Source organism: Mesoplodon densirostris, chromosome 7, assembly GCF_025265405.1.
Source record: "Mesoplodon densirostris isolate mMesDen1 chromosome 7, mMesDen1 primary haplotype, whole genome shotgun sequence".
NCBI classification, from domain to species: domain Eukaryota; kingdom Metazoa; phylum Chordata; class Mammalia; order Artiodactyla; family Ziphiidae; genus Mesoplodon; species Mesoplodon densirostris.
The window spans coordinates 93,914,171-93,938,368 of record NC_082667.1 but is presented as its reverse complement, the minus strand read 5'-3'; the positions used below and the strand labels follow the sequence as shown (position 1 = coordinate 93,938,368).

General features: G+C 38.7%; 1 protein-coding gene across 1 annotated transcript in view; it reads right to left on the bottom strand.

Annotated features, from left to right (window-relative positions):
* Nucleotides 1-24,198, bottom strand: part of ARHGAP42 (Rho GTPase activating protein 42) — a 290,695-nt gene that overhangs the window by 169,766 nt on the left and 96,731 nt on the right. The window lies entirely within an intron of this gene.

Sequence of the window (24,198 nt, the reverse complement as noted above, 5' to 3'; positions counted from 1 at the left end):
GGGTGTCCAGAGTATACGCCTCGAAGCTGAGGGGCAATGAGCAGAAAGGGAGTAAATATATTCAGAAGCACTCTGAGTTAACAGGGTTGGTCAGTTTAGAATTTCAAAATCAAACTACAGAAAGGCCACAAAATGAGTAACATACATATTCAATAACCATCTGATTCATGTGTTTCCCCAACAGGAAATTATAGGATGTATTCTACACCAAGCCACAAAAATATTTTCTTAAAATTCTTTGCACAGAATAATTAAAACCCTGGCATAAATGTTAGGTGGATCCCTTCAATGCCATGCTCTCAAAAATACAATGAATGAGAGAGAGAGAGAGAGAGAGAGAGAGAATGGAGAGAGAGAAGAGAGAGGAGTTTGAAAGAAACAACCTTTCAGCAGCTAGAATAAACATAACTCATCCATCACTTAGACTCATTAATCCTGGATGTAAGCTTCTAATGTAGAGATCAAAGACTCTAGTGAAGTGAAACATCTGACAACAACAGGATCTCAGTCACTGCATGGTTTTCCTCATCGTATTATATGCTGAGCTCTCTAGCAATCTTGAGCAATTCAAAACAAATAAATAAACACAAAAGACTCTTTTCAAAAATAGCTGCCTAAATTGAAGGCACAAAACACATGCACACTGAATGTGGGTACATGCCCACACAAGCTGGACTTGTAAAGAGTGCAACGAAAGAATGAAAAACAGAAGAACTCTGGGAGTGGCACTTGCAAAGAGATTTAAGGAGCATGCTGTTTAACAGATACATGGCACCCTTACTTCATCCACGCAGAAAAGGACAGCACACACAGCCAACACCGCATGAGAGAAGAGAGAAGAGGAAGCACCATCTCTCTACCCCAGAATCACACAGCCAGATGCCATGATCCAACCATTTTTTACAAATTAGGAATTAAAGGAATAGTAAAAGTGTTTTTATTTGGATAGCTGATATAAAAGAAACATTTTAATGCCATTACATTTAATGGTTTTAGAGTTAACATTTTCCAAATACTAAATGGGAAAATTTCAATTGCCCTATGAAGTTAAATTACAGTTGTGTTCACCCTTTATATGATTAAATGAGTATGCCCTCTTTTCATAAACTTATCAGAATTAACTTCCAACTGGATAAGAAACAAGGTATCATATGAGAAACAAACACAGAACATAATATGAACACAAAATATCATTTAAAATCTGAGCTTACACTATTTAACGATTATTAAATGAGAGTAGTTAGCCCACATTAGTTGATTAATTACAGAGTATTTCAATTTTCCAGGAGAATTCTCCAAAATTCTTAATTGTATGAAAACAAGGCACTTCCATTACTATTATTTTCAGAGTTACATCATTTCTTGTGATTAATGTGCAATACCCCCAATCCTATTAACTGTTTTCCTTTGTTTCTCGATTAGCTCATTCACACAAATATTCACTCATCTAAATGACTGAGCCCAGCTGTGCTATGTGCTAAGGCTCCTGAAACACATAATATAGCTTCAAGGAGCCTATAGCTTAGAATGGGAAACAAATAAATAAGCAATGACTGCAAAACAAAACGAAACCTACAACAGAGGTACACGTTATTCAAAACGTTTCATATTTCAAACTGCTTTCATAGACGTTAAGTTTCTATATAACTCATGAAGTAGGGAGGGAAAGTATTTAAAATCTCAATATTAAAGATCACGGACTCCAAAATTCAATCTTTCATCCGCAATTATATAGCTGATTAGTGGCAGAGTCTCAGCTAAATTAATGGAAGCCGAGACTTACATTATATGTTATTTTCTCTATACCAAGCTGCATCTCACAGTTCCTGAAGATCTGACAAAAAGTCACCATCGGACCCACAACTAGTTATTGAATTCATGTGCTTCCTAGATCTGCATTCATACTGGAAAGTATAGCAGCTAGTGCAATAGTCTCTGTTCTGATCCTCTGAAATTTTAATGACTCTCTGTCCTTTCATTCTCATTTCTAAACTGTGTCTCTTAACCTTTCTTGTCATCCCCTTTCAGTGGAAAGGACTTGAGTTGTTAGTAGCCTCCAAATGAAAAACAATGAGGGCAACCCTAAAGTAAGCACCATTAAACTTAAACTTGGGGGAAAAAAAGGGCCAGGGGCAGACCACACAATCTATGTAAGCATGTACATTTAGAGATATGGCCACCTACCAGATGAATAACAACTGTATGTTATCCTGGGAGATTTCTCACAGACAGACATTCCGCAAGCTTTACTTCCAAAGGCTACAATGCTCCCCTCACCCTGCCTGTCTTCAGATATGCTTACTGTGTAAAAGCACAAACAAATTGTCTTAATTACAACAAACTAATAAACTAGTGGTTAAATCCTTGGCCAAATGATGCCCTTATTTTTTCAGCAATGCTTTATTTATTGAAAAATCTTTGCTTTAGAATTTTGCTTCTGAAATTGCCATCAGGATAGCACATTCTTTTCAAATACCCTCAAAAATGACATTTATAAACTTTAAATGTGGGTGTGGTTTTTGGGAAAAAAAATAACTGTTATTAGAGGCAATTCCTTGTTTTGACCAATGACCTCATCATAGGACCAAATGTGGAGCTTCTCAAAGGAGGACAGTTCTTAGGAAGACAAATAAATAATAGTATATATCCTATAACCTAATAATCACAATATTTTATCTTGACCATCTGCAAGATTCATGAGTGAAGAGTTAATAAAAGAGGCTTTTTCCAGTTAGAAAAATATCTCAGACTTCACTGGTTGTTGCTTAGTTCAAGGGCTTGCAGAACACTCCAAAGAAAATATTCCCTCTAGTAATACTTGGATTAAAATGGTGATTTGGGTATTTTGGCCAATGAAGACACTAGGGAATTGCAGGCCTCAATCAGACACAGTCTTTGTAATATAAAGCTGAAACATAGGTAGTGTTAGTTTCTCAATCACATACATTTGGTGGAGGGATGCCAACTAAAGAAGAAAATCTACTAACACACTCTCTACACTAACTCTAGTTATGAAGATGGCTCTGAAATATCCTTTTCCCCAGGAGCCTCTGGAGGAAGAAGTGGTCCACTCTCAATCCAGAGAAGCCTGGGGAAAAGGTAGAACAAAAGAGACAACCCTGCAAGCTGTCCTTCAGGGCAAGATCTCTAGTATGTTTTCTAATAAAACAAACCAAATTAAATGAAGCAAACTGTGTTCCTTGACCTAAAAGGGATAAGTTGGTTTCTAATTCTTTCTTCATCCAAAAGATTTTAGTGTGAACCTACCTACTGTCTGGGCTTCCAAGCTTAATATCTATATTTATTTTGCCATATTATAGTTTCCGGACAGAAAAATAGAGCTTTGAGACAATATGGTACAGAGGGAAGGTAACCAGACTGAAAGAGTTGGAAAACTGACGACTCTAGTCATTGCACTAACCCCCATCCCATTAATAAATTCTTATGTACAGACATCAGTGAAGCCCACAAATTGTCCAAATTTACATCTATTTGGGCTTGAGTATTCTATAACCCTCATCTTCTGTGTGACTGTCACCTGTTTGGGTGCCAGGCTCCTTCACTATCAAATGAACTACCAGTTGGCACTCCACTTCAAAAAGCATCTTTAACCCTCATTCACTTTTGGCTAACAAAGCAAATCACAGTTTTTGTATCATAGACTGTTATGCACAGCTGAATGTGTTAATTCATTCTTGGAGGATAGTTTCTGTTCCTACTAAATTATCTAAAGATTTTCTCACCCTTTGGTCACAAGTAATTACCTCTGTCAACTGCAAAACTTACAGATCTTTTTGGGGGAAAGACTGTGCACACTGTAGAGTGAGACCACATAGTCCACACGGGCACAGAGCTAATAAGCATTTTATAATGATGGATGATTGCTCTCCTCAAAGCACCTGCAAGTCCTTCAGATTAAATCACTACAGTCTACAAACAGTGTAGAAATAATCCAATCACTGCCACCATGACTGAGGAAATTGAGGGATAAAGAGTTTTTAGAAAGAAATTTGGAAGTAAGATCCAAGTAAGTATTAAAAAAAAAAAAGAAAAGCAATGGAATTATGGAAAATGACACTGAAATAAATAGGAATCAGTTTTATTTCTATTATAAAACTTGATGTACCTACTCACCACTGACCCCTATAATCCACCGGTGATTCAACAGAAATTTATCTGGGCAATAATGATAGAAAAATAGATGACAAAAAACACTGAAAAATACTTAACAATCAGAAATTCTTAAGTTTTTCTAAAGAGACACCGTAAAATTTGTAAATGATTTAAGGTTATGCTTTGAGGAAACTTCAATTTTATTCCAGGGCCAAATTACTGAAAATATTTTTGTTCTGGACAAGTAGTAAATTGTGTAGCCTCAACTCAGAGAGTATCAAATACCACACTCTAGATAGAGGTTGTGACCCTGCCTAAATCCTGTGGAAGGATTATCTTCTAGGCAAATGGTTGAAAAAATCTCACCTAATTGAATGTTTTACTCATGCATTTCTCTGCACTTCCAAGGACACTCACTGGATATTCACCATCAGGAGCGTATCTATCTAGATGAAGAAAACAGAAAAATACAATTCCTGCTCTGGAAATTATTTAAATCTAGAGTCATCAGGAATAATCCCATCAGTTGCCACTGGAGCATATGGTTTACATTAAAGTAAAATAAGAATGAATACACAAACACATTGCTCAAATGACTTCAGTTGTCATAATAAAAGTATTGTTTCAAACTGTGTTGGAGGGAAAAGAAATGTAAATATATAGGAAGGGAGTATTAATAGAAAAATAAGATAGTGAAAAGGATAACCAAGTTGAGTTTTAAAAAGGCAATAAAAGAGAAAGATGTCACCATATGCTCTTAAGTTCCTGCTTACTCAGGGCGTTGGTTCCTCCCACCTAAAAGAGCCTAGAATCTACCTGCTCTTTTCAAACCAAAATCCTACCCAGTCCTGGTCACCACAAGGTCTGGTTACTTCATTCCATTCCATCTCTCTCCAGCTCCGAGATCCCGTTTGTACTTACACAGTTCAACAAGTGTTTTCTAAATGTTGCATGATTACACTTTTCTTGGTAACTGGACAGTAAGCCATACTACAAGGTTAAGTCAAATCCTTTTCTTATATCTCCCCTGAGGGCTGGAAAGGGAAGCACTTAATTTTTTTTTTAATTATAATAAAAATTTTAAAAACCGGATAACTGGCAATTAATCAAAAAGAGTTCTCTTCCAAAACATAGACAGCCCATACACTGGTTACAGCCTAGTACAGGAAATCATAAACTAAACCTTTATGGCAGACTTGAAACACCCTAAGGACATCATACTATGACTTTGGTCTTCATCTGTTTCTGGCTTACCCTATCATAACTCTCCCCACTTCAAATTATCCAATAACCTCACAAGCAGCCCAGAAGTCAGAGTGAAAGTGGTGTCTTTACAAATTAAGAGATATCTGCAAAATTAGGCAAAAGAAGTTATATACACACTCCTTTGGTAATTAACAGGCATTGTCTAGGGACCATGATTGTGAATATGAAACTCAAGACTTCATTGTGGCTTTAGTGCTTTATCATATCTACTGCCAACAAGAATTACAGCAGCACTACTAGCAGATTAGGATCCTGCACCAAAAATTATCAATGAAAAACTGAGAAATCATATAAAAATACACAAATATTAATATTCAAAAGGAAATGGGCAATGCCAAGGACAGAAAAGCACTACTGTGCTGCTAAACTCAAAAGGAATATTCTTTAGTCAAAAACTCCTGAATATCAGAAAAAAAAAGCAGCTCACCAGCTTAAAAATCAAGTCATTCATATTCTGTCCTTAATCCCCTTCATTATTCTATATTTGGATACAGATTTGAAAAACTCCCTAGTAATTGGATTTTATTTGACAAATAATGATATAGCCTTAATGTAGCAGGCACTGATCTAAGAAACTTTGCAAATATTAATTCAGTTATTCCTACACTGGTAGGATTCTTATCCTATTCCTAATGGGGAAACTGAATCATAGAAATATATGTGCCTGAGGTCACACACAGCTAATGATACAGAGCAGATCCAGGGTCCACTCATTTCAAACTCTGTGCTCTTAACCATTACATTATGTTGCTTTTCCTAAAATATCCCAAGCTAAACTCAACACATTCCCCACCCTCCCTAATCCAGCATTCCCTACACATGCAATGACATCCTCATCCTCTAAGTAACCTACTACCATGTCCATCTCTTCCACCTCCACTGCCCTTTACCCACCGCACCGCCCCCCCTTCACAATCAGGAGCTGTCCCTTAAATTCTATTTCCACTCAACCAATTGCTTCCATCCCTTATTCTCCATCTCTACTCGTAGAATTATCATTTAGGACCTCACTTCTTCTTAGCATTAATACAATAGCCTTATAACTAATTTGGCCTGCTTCTGGTGTTCTATGATCTGTTCTAAATACCACCAATAAAATTGACTTATTCAGTATGCACTTATCAATCCAGGTCCCTTGCTAAGTGTTGTGAATACAAAAATGAATCAAAGCCCTATTACAGAGGGAGTGACAATACAGGTCTTCCAGCTCTGATCGTGCAACCTGAAAATACTCACTGAAGCTCTACTGTCTGCTGAACTATGTCCAAACTCCTTATCTGTCTTCCAGGTTTTCCATAATATGAAATTTTTTTCTACCCTTTCACACAAACCAAGTTTTTCCTATTAAAGCCACCTATATTTTGGACTTCCCTAGTGGTCCAGTGGTTAAGACTTCACTTCCACTGCAGGGGGTGCAGGTTCAACCCCTGGTCAGTAAAGTTCTGCATGCTGCATGGTACCGCAAAAAAAAAAAAAAAAAAAAAAAAAAAAAAGCCATCCATATTTTGACATCCCCCTGCATTTGCTCGTGTTCTCTTTCCTATCACAATGCCATCTCTGCCATTTCCATCTAATCTAGCTGAAATCCTACCCAAATACCATACCTCAGCTTTCTCAGATATTCCCAACCAGACAATGGCTCCCCTTGGACCAAAGAACCTTAGCACCTTGAAACACATAGGACATATCCTTGTGCCTTGCATTCTCCTGTTTGCAAACAAACTCTGATTTACAAAGAACGTTTAAGTTTATCCTTTGGGATGAATACCTTCTCTGATACTCACTGCAAGAAGAGCTAGCTCATGGGCTTCCCTGGTGGCGCAGTGGTTGAGAGTCCGCCTGCCGATGCAGGGGGCACAAGTTCATGCCCCGGTCTGGGAGGATCCCACATGCCGCGGAGCGGCTGGGCCCGTGAGCCATGGCCGCTGAGCCTGCACGTCCGGAGCCTGTGCTCCACAACAGGAGAGGCCACAACAGTGAGAGGCCCCGCGTACCGCAAAAAAAAAAAGAAAAAAAAAAAAAGAAGAGCTAGCTCAGCTGAACAGTCCTTTCTCCCTATACTTCACGCTTCTTGGCATTCCCTTCCCTCCTCTACCCTTCTCCTCCATCTGCTGTTGCTGGTGTATTTCACTTAAGACCTGGTGCAAATGCTGTCTCCTCCACAAAGCCTTTCCAAATCCCTCCAGCTAGAAGTAACCTCTCCCTCCTCTGAGTTCCCATAACATTTTACCTGTGCATCTCTTCTAGCATTCACCATCTGGTACATCATTGACACTATTTAGGTACATCTTCACCAGTAACTTAGCACCTCTCAAGAGCAGACACTCGCCTTGCTCATTTCCTACCTGCTTATCAACTGATGACCTCTGTGCTGTGATAATGATAATGGGTGGATAACAGGTAATTGATTGCATTACACGTGTTGGTCCTGGTCAAGAAGCTAACATAATTAAAGAAAGTGAACCAGATAACTCCAGAGGAGGCAGGATGGTAGGAGCAGGCCAGACTCTACTGGAGCCAACAGGAAATTTTGCAACTTATGAAATTATTGTTTCAGAAAAGCAGTAAATAGGAAGAAATCAAAGTTCCTGACATGCCAAGCTGGAACTCTGATGACAGCCCTACAGACAGATGGCTACAATCTTGGTTTGGCTGTATGTAGCCATTCACTGAAGACCTCACACAAGGCCCTGAGAATTGAATGGCTGGAGAAGCAGTCTTCCGTGTGGTTTAGAGATGCAGTTCTGGATACAGGTTAAATTTTCAGTTCTGCTACTTATAAACATCAACAGTAGGTAGGCCTCAATTTTTCCATGTATAAAGTCGGATAATACTAGAACTTAGTTCATACAGTGAATGTGAGGATTAAATAAGTGTATGTAAGCAAAGTGCTTAACAGTGTCTGGCATATAAGAAGGGGTTAAGCAACATTAGTTACTATATAAATATGTAAAAACTTTTATTTGACTTTAAGAAATTTACAATCAAGTTGGAGAAGATAATATTTGCCAAAACACTTCACCTGAATTCAATTTGGCAACCATTTCCTGAACTGCAACTTGTTATACAAGATACAACACTAGGTACTAAAGGGAGTAAAGATAAGAAGCTGAGAATGTATAAGTCTAGGAGACAAGACCAATAAGCACTCCCAATTAACTATAATAAGTCAGATCATGTAAGGAATACCTACTAGATACGCTAGAAATGGCTCCCCAGTAAATACCTAATCCACTGGTTCTCAACTGGGGACATCTGGCAATGTCTGGAGACATCTTGGCTTGTTCAACTGGAGGTGTTGGGGCAGGCGTCTGCTACTGGCATTTAGTAGAGGACAGAGATGCTGCTGTACATCCTACAATGCTCCAGTCCATCCTCAACACAAGGAATCGTTCTGCCCAATATGTCAACACTGTCAGCTCAAGAATCCCTACTCTCCTCCAACTGTAAATGACTCTGCTCTGGAGTTCCAGGTCCCGTATCTCTACCTACTGCCTGATTCACTTCTGATGAGATGGGTTTCCTGAGGCTTTGGGAGTGTGGCACTCTGCCAGTATTGTGTAATGGTTGTTTCTCTTGCAGGCTTATGGTCCCTTTGTTCTAGGTCTACCCTTCCACATGTCACCCCATGCCCAACCAGGCCATGATCAGATCTATGAAGCTGCCTAAACTCCCAGTTTTATCATCCCCCACTGTGGCATCTCAGCCCCATTCAAGCTCCAGTTATAACAACAAGGAGGTCTGCATGAAAATATCAAACTATTTTAATTTTTATAGCCTGCTTTTTGGAGCTGGCAGTAAAACCTTTTAAACCTTTGCCTGAAAAGAATAAAAGGTAAAGTAAATTACTGTTACCTAACTGTTGCCAATTAAAATAATGAAGCTTCAAATAACTGAACTATCCATTGAATAAACATACTTTAGATTAGACTCTTGTTTCCACAATGATCATTGTTCTTGATGATTTGACAACTTATAACAGACTAAAAAAAATTTTTTTTGATGTTTTGACACTGTCTGCCCTATCACAAAGCATGCTCTGCATCAGTGTCTTCTGAAAGAGTCAACATTTCCTGCTGCTTTAAAACATTCACTAACTGTTAACCTTGTAAATTCACGGATATAAAGCATATATCCTCACCCACCACAACCACATCTAAAAGCAAACTTAAACCCTAAAGTTGTCCCACCCATTAGGATGGCTACTATCAAAAAAACAGAAAGCAGCAAGTGTTAGGGTAGATGTTAGGCAGGATGCAGAGAAACTGGAACCCATGTGCACTGTTGGTGGGAATGTAAAATGGTGTAGCCACTATGGGAAACAATATGGTGGTTCCTCAAAAAATTAAAAAGGATTGAAGGCAGGGTCTTAAAGAGAAATTTACACACTATATTCATTGTAGCATTATTTACAATAGTCAAAAGGTGGAAGCAACCCAAGTATCCATCAACAGATAGATGGAAAAACAAAATGTGGCATATACATACAATGGAATATTATTCAGCCTTAAAAAAGGAAAAATTCTGACATGCTACAACATGGACAAATGTTGAGGACGTTATGCTAAGTGAAAAAAGCAATTATGTGTCTTTTACCACAATTAAAACATCACAAAGTTGTTAATATTTAATGTATCACTTCTAGGAATCATTAACTCAAAATCCTCTCCATATTTACAGTTTTGTCAATTATACCTGATCTCTTGATTAACTCCCTGCATAATCTCAACTGCAAAACAGTGCATTTAAATATCATCTATGCACTGACGATTTCAAAATCTGGCCCTGACCTCTCCCCTGACTCCTAACTCAACAGCTCTAGCTGACTAATAATTAACATGTCTGAAATAAAATTCTTGAGAACACCCACCACACCTGTTCCCCCCATGATCACTACATCCCAGGAGCCTGTCAACTAAAAAATTACTCACAACCTAAAAGGTGAGTTATGTTTTATTCAGTGGGAATTTTTAGGACTTCAAGACAGGGAGGCAGCAAGCATCTCAAGTAACCCTGAAAGAACTGCTCTGAGGAGGTGAGGAGGAGCCAGGATATATAGGAGTTTTGCAACAAAGGGCAGGTAGTCTGAATGTCAAAAGATTATTGTTAACTAAAGAAAACCAGACATCTCAAGTCAAGGAATTCAGCACTTTTCTATGTATGGGAAGATGTGAGAGTCTAGGCTCACTGAAATCATTCTTTAGATATGTACCTCAGCTACCTGGGGCCAGTATCCTGTGTTTTCATATCCTGAGTTTCCTCAGGGCTCAACATAGGGAGTGGCTGCAGTCTGACAGCTGCTAGATGGCGGCTATTCTTTTCTGTCCCGAGTTCCCTCGGGGCTCACTGCCTCACCCCCAGCTGGTGGCTGCAATCACCAACTGTGAGATTGTGACATCCTTTGTTTACTGATATGGCAGGCAATATTCCCTTTCTCAATCCCATCAGGCCAAAAACCTTAGGTAAGTGGTTTTCAATAGGTCAACTCTGACCCTCAGGATATAAAATGTCTGAAGGCATTTTTCACTATCATAACTTGGAAGGAAGGGGAGGGGGTACATCAAGAGTTATAGAGGCCAAGGATCTCACTAAACACCCTACAATGCACAGGACAGACTTCCATAACAAAAATTTATCTGGCCCAAAATGTCAATAGCGCTGGGGTGGAGAAACCCTGCCTCTGAAGCATAGTTGCCTCCTCTCTGTCAAGTAGTATGTGATCAAGCAGCGAATCCTGTTATATCGCCTACAAAATAAGCCCAGAATCTGATTACTTCCACTGCTTTCAACCTGGTGCACATCACCATGGTCTCCAACGTAATGACATAACTAAAATAGCCTCCTGACTGGTATCTCCCCAGTTAGGAGACAACCATCCAACCATGTCCTCTACACTCTATAAAAACAGTCAGGTAATCCCTTAAAATTCTAAATCAGTTCAAGTCACTCCTCTACTGAAAGACCCTTCCACAGAGCAACAGTCCAATCTCTCCCAAGGCCCTACCTACGCTTCACATTCCCCCACGCCACCCCATCCCACTGCCCCTCTTCCCACTTTCCCATTTGTTCCTATGCTTTAACCACATTGGCCTCGTTCCTCAAACACCCCAAACACTCTCCAGCCTCAGGGTCTTTGCACTTGCTGTTGAGTTGTTTGAGCTACCTTAAGAGCACTTCCACCAGAGATCTGCAGGACTAACTGCACTTTCTTTTGTCTGGTCTCTGATTAAATGGCAAGTAATCACTGAGGCTTTCTCTGATACCCTACATTAAAACACACCTACATCCCCCCTACATCCTCCTTTACACTCCTTTGTCCAGAGCACCTATTACCATCTGATAATGTCAACTGCAAGACAGAAACTCTTTTTGCCCATACCTATATTCTCAGCTCCAGGAGAAGAAAATCAATATTTTTTGAATAAATGAGTGCTATCTTTCCCAACTATTTCAATGTAAAAAATTACAGAAGTTTTGTTTTGTAAATAAAAAAAAGAAACCATGCTATGTAGACTGGTCTACCACCTGCTTTGCTTACAAAGGTACCCAAATTCTACTACTGACGGCTTCAATTTTTTAGCATAAGATATTAAGCAAAATCTGGCTTAACCTACCACAAATGTGTTCACTATATGATGGCTTTTTCTTTCATATGAAATTGATGAGATATCAGATCGCTTCAGGTGTAATTCTTTTTTTTTTTTTCAATATAAGCTCCATAAATGAGGTAGTGAACTTGGAGACTAGTCATTGGCTATGTCTAGCAGAGCATACAGTCAGAGAAGACAATCAAAATCAAAAACATTTAAAGCATATATATCACCTATGCCATGGATTCCCAAATTTCAGTCACTCATATACTACTTCCACAATTTTGGCCAGATCAATGTCCTCCATTTTTCCGTATAAACTGACCCCACTTCTTTTACTAAGCTTCCTGAAGAGCAATAATTTCCGTTAAATTCAGAGTTGTCCTTTATTCAATACACATTAAAATGAAACTACTAAAATGTAAGTTGTTCATTCATATAATGCTTAATATCTAACACATTGCTGGTAGTTTCCATTTTACACTCTGGGAAACAGAATATTCTTCATTTATAAAAAGGAAAACACAATCCTGAGAAGCTTAGTGTTTTACTTGATGTCAACAATTAATTGGAATCATGACTTTCCCAACTTCATGTTGTTTTCACTCAGTAGGGAATGTACATTTTATTTGCATCGCCTAAATAGTATTCTGTTATGTGTAGTAAGTAGAAATTATACTGTGGATGAAACATAAAGTGAACAAAAATAAAAGTGTCAGATCTGTGGGGATATTTTATTTTGCCATGAGACACTTAAACAGAAACACAATAATTACTGTGTAGAGCACTCTTCTGCCACCAACTTGGTTAGGAATGGTTATACAAATGAAGAGTACAGCAGTTTCACAAAAAGCAGTGTTTCTGTTGTTGAAAATATCTCAGATCCAAAGGTTTCACAGAAGTTTGGAAATATGATTAAAGTAAGGTCTTCATAGGGTGACCACATTTCCCAAATGAAAAAAGGAAATACACTATCTTCAGGACTAGCCTGTGGTTCACCACTACACTAAGTAAAAAGTTAATCAAATTGCTTAAGTTAGATGGTTACAGTAAAGCTCTCTTGTCTAGTATAGTTGGGAGAAAAAGTAATGTTGGTGAAAATCATTCTTCTTAACTGACTCACTGTATTGTTTTTTTCTATAAAGCATCATAATTTCACACATAAAAGTCCTGTACATACTTTGTAGAGTTATTCTTAAGTATCTTATTCTTTCGTTGCAATTTTGAGATGGTGTACAAAAATATAATTCACATATATCTACCAACCTGGCTAGACTCTTATTTCTAAATAAATTCGCTGTAGATTATTTAAGATGTTCTTTGTGGGAAAAGCACATCAATAGATTATAGAATGAAGGAAAGAAAATTAAGTCTTATATCTTCTATAACTCTGGTTTTATTTTACTCCATAGACTAGGTGCCCTCCAAAACAATATTGAATTTAAGTAGTAGTAGTGTATATCCCTTCCTGACTCCTGATTTTTAAAGTGAATGTTTCTAACGTTTGGATGGTGAATATTATATCTTGTAAGTCCTATAAAATTTCAGACACATACACACACAAAAACAAATTTCAGACACAATTCACTATCATAGTATTCTGCTCAAATGACAATGTTAACTGGAAATGTCTTAAGGCCATTACCATGCTATAACAGACGAGGTGGGTAATTATCTAAAGCACAGTAATTTCCTCATTTCTGAAAACAGCACTCATATTTAGAAGAACACATACAACATACTCAGTCCCCTTGGTCTTGGTGATTGGTCAAGGGTCTTTAAATGATATTGATTGGGCCAATCAGAGTCTTTTTAATTTTTTTTTTAAGTTTACCAATGGAAACTAGACAGGCCTCCTCTAGAAACAATGTCTGTGAGGTATGGAGGCAGTGTTTATGACTCTCCACGTGGAAGAAGCCAACTGAGAGAATGAAGTTGACAAGCAAATGAAAGTCAGAGACAAAAAAGCCCTCTCTTTTGAAAGAGTTGATGATTCTAGCTGTTCCCGAATCCTGCATGCAACACAGCCCTTCCCACAGATGAATGAGACAGCCCAGTGTCTTCCCAGTCAATGTGCTGTTTGCCTTGCAAACAAGTGTCCTGGTGACACACAAATAGCAGATCCCATCCTGAAGTGACACAAAGCATCTTGATAAAAATCCACTAAGAGTCCGACTTTTGTCTTCAAATGATGAGTCCTGATTCTAGGACAAATGGCAAGTTTATGAATTTGCAGTTATTTTTAATTAGTATTATAACTTAAAGTAAAATGTAATAAGCTATTTTACTATGATTTTACAAATGTTACCATTGGGAGAAACTGGCTAAAGAATACACAGGATTCCTCTGTATGTATGTGAATTTATAATTATCTCAAAATAAAGAAAAGTTTAAAAAAGCTTTCAGTCTCTTTTATCTTGATGGTAATTAAATATGCAATTTCTCCTGTAGAGCATGAACAATATGACTGTGGTTTAATCGTAAAGACAAAAACATTTTGCTCACTGAAGAACACCCCAACTTCTTATTTCTGAATTCCTGGTTGGTCTGTCAGCTGATATCTCTGAACCACAGATAGCTTTGTCACATCATTTTAAATTTCCCCTCATGCTTATCTTTTACCGCTGTTTTTCAAGTCTAACTTACGTCTACATAGGTTTATTTTCTTTGCCCTTTAAAATTAAATGCCCCATCCAGATATTAAAACTTCGGGATATGGTGACAAAATGACTTTATATATTTACTATTTATGGCATCAAAGTATCTTTGTGTTTCTTAACTATCAAAAAACAAATCAAGGGACTTCCCAGGTGGTCCAGTGGTAAACAATCTGCCTTACAATGCAGGGGACGCAGGTTAGATCCCTGGTCAGGGAACTAAGATCCCACATACAGATGGGCAACTAAGCCCGTGCACCACAACTACTGAGCTTGTGCGCCTCAACTAGAGCCTGCATGCCCGCAAAATACAGAGCCCACGCCCCCTGGAGCCTGCGGGCCACAACTAGAGAAGAGAAAACCTGCTTGCCACAACTAGAGAAGAGAAAACCCGCCTGCCACAACAAGAGAGCAGACTTCACACCACAACGAAGAGCCTGCACACCAGTGAAAGATCCCATGTGCCTCAACAAAGATCCTGCGTGCTGCAACTAAGACCCAAAGCAGCCAAAAATAAATAAAATAAGTCAATAAATAATAAATCTTAAAAATAAAAACAAATTAAAACATGGTTTATAAATGTAGTAAAGACTAACACATACCCAACAGTATCAATGAAATATGATGACCAACACCACAGAATAAATGTATTTTTGAAAATATGATATGCAATTATAAGACTCCAAAGTAAAGCCTATACAGCTGGGGTCAATGGCAAAGGCAAGAAGATGGAAGAACTAGAGATGGGAAGCACAGGTGCTGTGTCCAGTAGCAGACTCTTGCAGCCACAAGCAACAAAAACCTAACACCCAGGGCTTCCCTGGTGGCGCAGTGGTTGAGAGTCCGCCTGCCAATGCAGGGGACACGGGTTCGTGCCCCGGTCCGGGAGGATCCCATGTGTCACGGAGTGGCTGGGCCCATGAGCCATGGCCACTGAGCCTGCGTGTCCGGAGCCTGTGCTCCGCAACGGGAGAGGCCACAACAGTGAGAGGCCCGCATACCGCAAAAAAAAAAAAACAAACCTAACACCCAAAGATTCAGGCCAAAGTAGCAAAACTGAAAAGGAAATTTTCAATACAGTTTATGTCTTGACAGGAAAAAAAAAGTGAAAGTTCTTTATTCACATATCCTATTTTAGATTGACTGCTTTTAAAATAGCACTGTCTGGTGGAAAAGTTCCCCTAAATCCTTCCATACAGTCAAGGTTAATCTTAAAAATATAAAGGGGTCTTTGGAAATAGGAAAATATAAAGACTGATGATTACTGCCACATTTCCATTTACAAATCTTTAAATCTAACAACTTGATATACACCCATGAAATACCAGCTGTGAGAATGGCATCAACCAAAAGAAAAAAAAAATTATGCCCAAATGTTAATGAAGCTGGTATACCTAAATACAAATATATTTCAAAATGAGTGTCATCTCAGTTCCCTCTGCTGACTGCTAGCCAAGACAGCAGAACTGAAACAGGAGGGAAGGGGGCAGGGCACAACCTTTAAAAGAATGACACAGCCGTAGGACATGACAAAAACTGTTTAGAGCCAACTAGGTCCAAGATGGCGGAATATTCAACTTCCAGTGGACCTTGAGCCTCATTATACACTCTATGTAATACATTAGCATATGCTAAATGACACACCCACCAGCACTATGACAGTTCTGAGGCTAACCATGAAAGGCCAAAAATGGATGGTGGCCTGATTCCTGGAAATCTCCACCCATTCCCCAAAATAACTGGCATAATCCTCCCAATTATTAGCCTATGAAATTACCTGGCCCATGAAAACTAACCACGCCATATTTAGGAGCTCTCTCACCTTCTGAGATGGCTCACACTCTGCCTGTGGAGTGTGTTTCTCCCAAGGCCTCTCACCTTCTGAGATGGCCCACACTCTGTGGAGTGTGTTTCTCTAAATAAATCCACTTCTTACCTATCACTTCCTCTCCGAATTCCTTCACAATGAAGCAAGAACCTCAAATTCACCGGGAACATAACTTAGAATAGCATACAAACCTTAATTTAACTACAGAAGGTACAAGCTGCTTTCCTTCTTCTGCAAGAGCTGGTACGGAACATAACAATCAAGTCTCAAGTTTTCTCTTTTATCCCCTTTCCTATACTCTAGGGTAGAAGCATGAATGAGCAGGGAAATGGCTCAAAGGCAGCCTGTCAGGACAGTTTCACTGTCTGACCAATACACTAGATCTATTCAAAGATCATTTCAGAATTTTGACAGACATTTCTAGTCATCATTGTGCCCTAAGACTTTTTCAGTTACAGAATCAAAAGACATAATTCACAAATATGAACACTTTGAGGTATTTTCTGAAACCCTAGCAATTACCCTATTAAAGGTCTTCACACAAAATTAGCAAATTTTACTCAAAGAAAGTTTATTTCTCTTTTAGACTTAACCATAATGAATTAAATAAACAATCTGAGAAATGGCAAATAGGAAGCTGTGATAACTTTCAAAACCACTTTTTCTTTTTCTGTAAAGGAGTATGCATTATTCTAAATTTTGGACAACCAAGACGGTTTTCAGAACAGCTAATATACACAAGGGGAAAAAAAAAAAAAACACCAGATCAGGCCTCTGTCCTCAAGGAGTTTAAAATTTAAATAAAAAAAAAAGAGAAGACACAGGATGTAACAGAACAATGGGCTGAAGTCCAAAGACCTAAAACTGAGTCCTACTCAATTTGATTCTGTCACTTAGTGGTATGTATCACCTTGAGTAACTCATCTAGATTCTGAGCTCAGTTTCAGATTGTTGGAGGATAAAATAAAAATATATAGGGCTTCCCTGGTGGCGCAGTGGTTGAGAGTGCGCCTGCCGATGCAGGGGACACGGGTTCGTGCCCCGGTCCGGGAAGATCCCACATGCCGCGGAGCTGCTGGGCCCGTGAGTCATGGCCGCTGAGGTTGCGCATCCGGAGCCTGTGCTCCACAACGGGAGAGGCCACAACAGTGAGAGGCCCGTGTACCGCAAAAAAAAAAAAAAAAAATATATATATATATATATATATATATATATATATAAAGCACTTTGCACACTCTAAAATCTACAAATCAATACTAGGACTATTACCAATAAAAAATAAAAGACACTATCATTGCAGTCATGATGAATTGTATGTGACCTGCCATCTCTGAATCCTACCTTTTCATATTTCACCAAATAACTGAAAATCAGGGAAATCATGAGAAGCCTCTGGAATTCAATAAATGTGAAAAATCAGAACTTTGTACATGTAGAACATTGAGATTTTTTTTTTAATTTCAAGTGAAATCATTGTATAAAAATGCTGATATGGGGACTTCCCTGGTGGTCCAGTGGTTAAGACCCCACACTTCCACTGCAGGGGGCACGGCTTTGATCCCTGGTCAGGGAACTAAGATCCCACATGCGGCACAGCGTGGCCAAAAAAAAAAAAAATTAATTAAAAAAAGAAAAATGTTGGTATGTAGGCCAGCATACCTAAAGTTTGCTTCTAATAAATGTTAACCTAAGACATACCAGAAACATAATCTATACTCATACATGTGGAATGTTGGCATACTGTGCATTATTTACCTGAGATAATAGAAACTGGATTACTTCACAGATAATTGGACTTAAGCGTGTAACAGTATCAATGCCAGAAACTCAGAGATTAATCAATATCATCTGACAGCATATGTGCAATGCAAAAATCTCTGGCAAATTTTCCATTAAACAAAGGAAAATCTTTCATTGAGAGAAATAAGGACATGTAATTTTCTCAACATTTAAAATATTCTCCAATTTCATGAATTCTTGGTTCAAAGGAGTGGGGAGAGACTTTAGGTTCTCACATGCCAAAATTTGATGAGAGAATTGTCAATGGATTAATGAATTAAGTTTTTGCTGAAATGTATGCCTGTTTAAATATGAAGAAATTTAAAAATCTAATTTCAAAACTTGTAATGCCTGTGATCTTCCCTAATTTTTCTAAGATACTGAAATAATACACCTACAGAACTTAATAGAGCATTTCACATACTATATTAATAATATGTTTGCTATTGTTATGCAATTTTTTGTTTTAAAAGTCTTAGTTTGTAATAGTATGAATTATGTGGAGGCTCTGGAGCGCAACAGCCTGGGATTAAACCCTCGAGTACCACTTATTACTATGTGCCTTTGAGTTTGCTCCTCTTTAAAATGGATCTATTAATAGCATACACCTGAGAGGGTTGCTGTGCAGATTAAATTAGGTAAAAATATAAACAATTGTAGCAGTGCCTGGTACCTTGAAAATGCTCAGGGTCAGTTGTTATTTTGTATAGCAGTGCTTCACAATAGAAATATAATGCAAACCACGTAATAACTAACACATCTCAGGTGCTAAATAGCCACAGATGACTAGTGTCTAATGTAACAGACATCACAGATATGTTTTTTTAAATCTCTTAAGACTCATATAAGAGACTGAAATCTTATATCAATAATCAAGTAATTTATGTTTGACACATTTTTTCTTTTTTTAATACAGATCTAAAACTATTTTGATTTTATCCCTCATTAAACCTTTATATAGTACTGATTATGCTTTTAAAAAAAGTATAACAACAACAACAAAAAAGTATAACGAAGGAAAGCAGAGGTTTCAAAACTCTTACAAAGGAAGTAATTATTAAGGTTACACATTTCGCCTCCTAGTACCTCATCTTTTTGTTGTTGTTGTTGTTATTCCAAAGTAATGCCCAGACACCTAGCCTATTTCAGGAAAGTACTTTCATTGCCCAAGGATAAAAAAGACAAACATGGGCACTGAATAGAAAGAATATAAATCCTGGGAAACCTGAAGTGAAATTTGTAACTTTACACAAGTCAAATGTGAATGTTAAATGTCATGGGTAATAACAGTAAAAATAAGAGGTTTCTAGTATTAATCAAAATGAAAACTATAAGAAACAAGTTCATCTACATAAATTCTTCACGATAAACACAAGCTAAAATATTCTGAAGTTCTGGCTTCCTTAATTAGAGACAAAGATTAAAAAAAAATTCTACTTTGCTATGCACACATACCCACACCCAAAACAAACAAACAAACAACATACATGCACACCAAAAGTTTTTTTTGTCAAGGTCAGGGACTCTGAGTACCCAGAAAGTGAGGGCCCAGGGGCTGGGGTGGATGAGCAGCATAGGGTAAACAGATAATTTGGAGCCTCTATCCTAAAGAAGGCTACAGCCTCTGGTCCACATCCTGTAAGTTTCTATTCATTATTGCCCTACATCTCCATGATAGCCTAGTGAATAAATGGGACTTCCAGCAAGCTGTCCAAACAGCTCTCCCCTGGTTCTCTTACTGATCCAAATCTCCTTTGTTGATTCTACCTCATCTGACCAAACTCTGGACTCCGCACCTCAGGGCTTGACCCTCCCACCTTTTCTGTCTGCATACTCACAGACTGGGTGATCTCATACATTCCCACAGCTTTAAATACTCTCAACATGTTGACAATGTCTAAATTTATATCTCTAGTTCCATCTGCTCCCCTGAACTCCAGACTCATACATATACCCAGATGCTCCCTCAACAAGTCTACTTGGATATCCAGTAAACACCTAAATAGATTCAAATTTTAACTATTTCTTCCTCATCTCCTTCTTCATCCCAATAAATGGCAACATATTCTACCAGGTGCATTATTTTTCTCTTTAGCACTTACCTCCCTCAGACATAATTTGTTTAAATGTCTGTTTCTCCCCAGTAGAATGCAAGCTGCATGAGAGCAGGTATTTCTGTCAAAGAAATACCAAAGGGGACTCATTTAAACTGTATGGAAAGTGCAAGCCCCCAGGAGCTATAGAAGGTGAAGTCTGAAGGACAAAATCGAACCAATCATGAGAGGATATAGATCAGGATGTTCAAGGCAGAAGAAATGACAAATGCAAAGGTCTAAATCCAAAAGAAGCTTGTAGAGACACACTGAGAGCAGAAAGAAAGCCCAGGGAGATGGAGAATAGGGAACTAGAGGCAGAGTATCAAGAAGGGAGGAATGAGGGGTGAAGTACGGTTCCAGGGCTTCAGGGAGAGGGGGATGTCAGGTCCAAAGGCCTGGAGGCAAAAGGGAGGCAAATTCAGTATTTCAATAGAAATAACAAAGGAGAAGCTACCAAGATCTCTTCCAGAAGGCCTCAACTGACCATTTCATGCTTCTCCAGAGGGTTCTCTTGATATGTTAATATTTGTTCAAATTAATTTTGAACAGCATGGGCTAAGCGGTAGCATTTGCACAGCCCAGTCAGCTATGATCTGAAGTACAATAGAGCAGTTCCCGTGGAGAAACGGAAACTGAAGAGACCTTACCACCAAGTTTATATGGCTTAGAAGCCTCTGTCTACATTGGGGACCGTCTCAGAATCTTTCCACCTTGACACCCAACTTATGACATCTCTAATCAAAAGCATGGACGTGCTGCATTCCATGGGGAAAAACCCTAACATTTCCAATAAAGATGCACTTTTTAAAAAAAGCCTCTATCACTAATCAATACCATATCCCGACTGCAAGTAATAAGCATTTTACTAAGGCCATTACAAAGGGCTATTAAATTATTTCTTCTATTTGTCTTGTTTAAAGACTGTTCTCTATTAGTCCCTTGATGGCAAGTGTCAATTGACATCTTGGAAAATGTCAAATCATGGAAGATGGGTTTTTGAGTGAGAAGTATGACAGGATAAACTATACCCTCATAAGTGTCTGAAATAGATATTTTCAAACTTACTCTGGGTCACTTTTTTGTTGCATTAAAACTATGCATTTTCGGGCTTCCCTGGTGGCGCAGTGGTTGAGAGTCCGCCTGCCGATGCAGGGGACACAGGTTCGTGCCCTGGTGTGGGAAGATCCCACATGCCGCGGAGCGGCTGGGCCCATGAGCCATGGCCGCTGAGCCTGCGCATCCGGAGCCTGTGCTCCGCAACAGTGAGAGGCCCGCGTACCAAAAACAAAACAAAACAAAACAAAAAAAAACTATGCATTTTCAGTTGGCTTTAGCAGAGTTTGTTTTCAAAAACTCAATACTTAAAGTTAGTGAAGAGCAAAGAGGAAGTTCCATTTCTAAAAATCAATGTTTCTTTAGGCTCTTTCTCTGCAAATAGACTTTACGTTACCCAGATGATGTACTCAGTATGGTAAATCATTGGAAGCAAGAGAATTTGTTTAAACTGTTGTGTCCTTCTTCATCTTCCTGAGATTTTATTTTTGTTTAGTCGCTGTTCTGACATGCTTAGGTTTTGGTTGAATTCAATTAATATACAAGGTCATGATTTATCACTAAAAACAGAATGATTAATTGACTTTATAATCAGTTATAGAATTCTTTTACACTTTCCTAGTACACTTAAAATATTCTACTTCCTAAATGAAGCACTACTTTTTAAAATACAATTTTTTTGTACAAAATCCATTACCAGCTGTATCTTCAGTTATGGTAACACCAAATGACTGGAAGTGTTGATTAAATACTCCAATATTTAGATTTGTGTGTTTAAATGATTACTTTTATATAATCTTTGTGGAAATGCAATCCATTAGTCTTTCATCTATAGAGATTTTTCTTCATTATTTTGCATTCTTTATCTCAGACCTTCTCTGAAACAACAGGTAAGGCAATCAAAACCCACAGTATGACTTCATTCATGAATGTAGAATTCCCTCCTTGCTCCAACATGAGAAATATGGCTAAGGGCAGAAATGAAGATCCTTGAAACACTATGAGCTGGTGGGCCAATCTCCATCTCCATTGCTTATGAAACACTCTACCACATTCCTCAGCCACTTCTTGGTTTTTGGCCTTTATCCTGTTATCATATTGGATGATCTCAACATCCTGCTCATAAAACATCCAAACTTCAGAGCTCAGCTTTCCCAATTTCTAGGGTCTTTCTCCCTGCTCAGCCACACCTTAACTTTATCACTATCTAAAGGAGCTCCATTGCCAAGTTCACTGTGTTTCAACTGCCACTCCTGATCACAATGTCCTTGTCCTTAGAATATTCTGTGTTCCTAGATAACCTTCATTATAGGTAAGCAGTCATGATTGCCCTCTCTGCTTCCTAAGGCTATCAGCATCCTCCTGCCTCAGTCATCGCTGTATTCAATCAGGACCCATTTTCATATCATACAAATCCACGTCCCTGTAATCCAACACCAGGTCTTCTGTGCCAACCACCTACCTGAATCTGACCTCCCAACTGTTCTTACCACTCACAATCCAGGGCTCTGGGTATTGTTAAAAAAAATCCATGAAAACACGGTTATCAATCTTTCCTGGACATATTCATGATGTTTAACTTCAATGGCTCTTTATCCCTGACCAGGAGTCCCTTTTCTCTTGTAGAACCTGATCCTGGCTGTTCTCAACTGTTTCTACAATCTGCTCTCACAGCAGATGACCACTCCTTCCTCACACTGTTATCCATCTGTCCAACCAACCAATTTACTGTCCAAAGTTCTATGTTTCAACCAATCTTCTCTTTTGTCCCAGCACAGAAGAAGAGCTTTTCCCTTGGTGCCTCCAGGCCTCTCCTCAGTGCTAGAAGAACATTCTCTTGGCTCTTTTCCTCCTGCAAGCTACAACACACTTTCCCTTACTCTTATACATTTTCTACAATTATAGCCCATGCTAGTTGACTCATTGCTCTCCTGAACTATTTGCACAGGACGTGAATCACTCAACCCAGAACCCTAACTAACACGGGAGTTAGAGGCACAGTGGAAAATCCACATGTAACTGATAGTTAGCCCTCCATATCCACGGATTCAGCCAACAGTAAATTGTGTAGCACTGTAGTATTTACTACCGAAAAAAAATCTCCGTATACCTAGACCCATGCAGTTCCATCCCATGTTGTCCAAGGGTCAACTGTATTCTCCCGGTTCCCATGCCATTTCCAACTCTTTATTTTCACTTCTCTCTAACCACTCTTTCCCACTTCCATCATCAGCTTGTCTTCTGGGCCATAAGTGCACATACCACCCACATCTCCCCATGGAACCTGCACTTCTATTGTATAGAAGTTTATGAAGGCTTATGTATAAAGCACTTAAAAGTGTCAAGTCACCCCCACAGAAAACCACCCCAGAGAGGGTCAGTCTCCCACAGTGGCTCATCTGTATCTAGAACAGATCACATTGTATAGCTATCTCTCTGATACTGGGACCAGAACTATGGTAGGCTGATGTTTCCTAAGAAAACATGGTCACCCCTCTCCACAACATTTCTTCCTTACCTAATATGTCTCCCACATGGCCACCAAATTAATCTCTCCTAAATCCCATATTGATCCTCTCATTCTTCTATCAAAAACTTCTAGCAATTTTCTCACAGCTTATAACAAAGACCAAAACTTCTTAGCCTGGCTCTTAAACGCCAGATACACCCAAAACTACCAACCAATCTTCTACTGATAACTTCTAAGAGCCCTCTGCCTTATTCTACAAATATACACAGTACTTTCTCCCACCTGTGGCCTCCGCTCAAGCTCACTTATATAACTGCCATGTCTTAGTTGTGTGATTCTCCCTCAG